The following is a 2,419-nucleotide window of genomic DNA, read 5'->3' as shown; positions in this document are numbered from 1 at the left end:
ATAGCAGAGCTTGCATAACACCAACAGAGTACCAATAATTGTATGAATGCTGTCCTCAGTAGATTATACCTAATAGAAAAGAACCAGGAAGGGTTCCAAAGACAGTTAAATGATCTGATGGAGAAGGAAAAAAAAAAAAGAGGGCCTTAATAACCAGCTGGCTAAGCTCAATGAAGCCATAAATAAATGCAAGGATGAATTCCAAGAAACAGTAAGAAAATCAGAAAATGATGTGACAAGCGAACTTGACAGAGGGATGTAAACTATACATAAAAAAGCAGTAGAAAATACAAACCAAATTGAACAAGTCACAAACCCTATAGAAGCTCTCAAGACTAGAGTCAGCCATGTGGAGGATAGAAACTCTGAACTGGAAGACAAAATAGAACAAAGTTTGTGAGGCAAAGTTTCAATAAGTTGAAAAATTTTTGTGAACAAAACATGAGGAAACTGTGGGATACTCTTAAACGTCCCAACGTTCAGATCATGGGAATACCAGAAGAGAAAGAAATTCAGACCAAAGGCATGGAGAATTTATTCAACAAAATTATTGTAGAAAACTTTCCCACTCTCTCAAAAGAAAGTCCCATCAAGTTACAAGAAGCTAAGAGAACTCCAAACAGACTGGACCAAAGGAGAAATTCCCCAAAACATATTATCATTAAGACTCTAGGGTGGAGCGTCTGGCAGCGGCATTGGGCGGTGGCGCCGCTCACACTCATGAGGAACAGGAAGCTCACAGGTGGAGCGCAATCCTCCACAGGCACCTGTAGGCCCGAAGTTGCTCTGCAGCCAATTTGGCCTCTACCCAGGACGTCGCTGGCTCCTCATCTGCCAAGACAGCATGTCTGAAGACTTCATCAAACAAGGCCCCAGACAGACGAATTTCCAAGAAGTTCAAGTATGACAAAGGTCACCTTTTGAAGGCAGAATTACAGAGACTTTTCCCAAAGGTGACATTGCTGCTGTGCCAAAAGTGGTTCCCACAGGCCCTTGTGAAAATGAACTTGCAGAAGGGGGCGCCCAGCTCACAGATGGTGAGACTGTGATCCCTGCCCAGCAGGAGAGTGCAGGTGTTCTTCCTGGCCGCTGCCAAGCTGTGAGTGAGAGTGAGGCTCCCTCAGCAGAGACTGAAGATGGCCCGTCTGCAGCAGAACCCAGCTCTGGTGCACCAGCCCTGGAGCCAAACAGCATTCCAGCAGGCAGGCTGAGCCTGTGCTCCAGACAGAGGCAGTGCGGGCACCACAGCTTCTTGTGGACAACAGCGTCTTTCAGGATGATGACAGCAATCAGCCCATGCCAGTGAGCCGCTTCTTTGGGAATGTGGAGCTCATGCAGGACCTTCCACCAGCCTCTTCATCTTGCCCTTCAATGAGCAGATGAGAATTCAGAAAAATGCATTTCAGAGCCAAAGACGATGAGGACGACAATGATGCAGAAATGTAGAGAATGGCTTCTTTGTGTATTTTTAGTACAGTTAACAACTGGACAGTAAGTTTTTAGATTTCCACAAAATGTATCTCCAAGAGAATGTTTTTAATTGAACTTCAGAACTGATCAAAGACATGGCACAAAACACCCAACACCTGCAGAAGGTTCCTCCCAGAAACCCGTGAGCTGCTGCTGCTCCTTTCTTTACCTTCACCCACGAACCACCCTGCCTGGGTCAGCGAGGGTGGAACACAAGAGCCATCTGTGTAAGGAAACCCGTAAGTATGTTAGTGTTGATGATGCACAAGCTTATTTTACATTAGCCAAGTGGAATCATTCTTGAGATGAATTCAGAGCCAGTTCTTAGACTTTCCTCTGCTTATCAAGGTGAGCCTAATTGTTTAACTAGAAAATTTTACAGAATACATATAGGAAAGGAATAAAATCTATTTTGAAAAAAAAAAAAAAAGACTCTAAACATTGATACCAAAAAGAAAAAAGCAGCTAGGGAGAAACAACACATTACATATAAAGGTTAACTCCATCAGAATTACTTCAGACTTCTCGATGGCAACCCTGAAAGGCAGAAGGGCCTGAAATGGAACAATACAGAGTCTAAGTACTTTTCACTTCCAACCCAAACTACCCTACCCAGCAAAAGTATCCCTCATAATAGGTAGTGCAAGAAAAATTTTCCACAATAAAACTCAACTATACAACTATATGAACACAACGACAAACCTGCAGAGAGTACTTGAGGGAATACTCTACACAGAATAATCAAATAACTGGCCTCAAGTGCCACCAAGAAGCAGATCACAATAACCAAACTCAGAGAAGGCACAAAAACTATAAAGTCCAAGAAAACACTAAACCAAATAAGCCACCACAATATGGCAGTTATTAAATCAAACCTCATAAATAGTACCCTAAATATTAATGGCCTTAATTCACCCATCAAGAAATATAAGCTGGGCTGGTGCCAGGC

General features: G+C 43.0%; 1 pseudogene; it reads left to right on the top strand.

The window, feature by feature from the left end:
* Window positions 1-720: 720 nt before the first annotated feature.
* LOC123456752 lies at window positions 721-1,446 on the top strand (annotated as a pseudogene).
* Window positions 1,447-2,419: the final 973 nt, after the last annotated feature.

Source organism: Jaculus jaculus, chromosome X (assembly GCF_020740685.1).
Source record: "Jaculus jaculus isolate mJacJac1 chromosome X, mJacJac1.mat.Y.cur, whole genome shotgun sequence".
In the NCBI taxonomy this organism is placed as follows: Eukaryota; Metazoa; Chordata; class Mammalia; order Rodentia; family Dipodidae; genus Jaculus; species Jaculus jaculus.
This window is presented reverse-complemented; position numbering and strand designations above follow the sequence as displayed.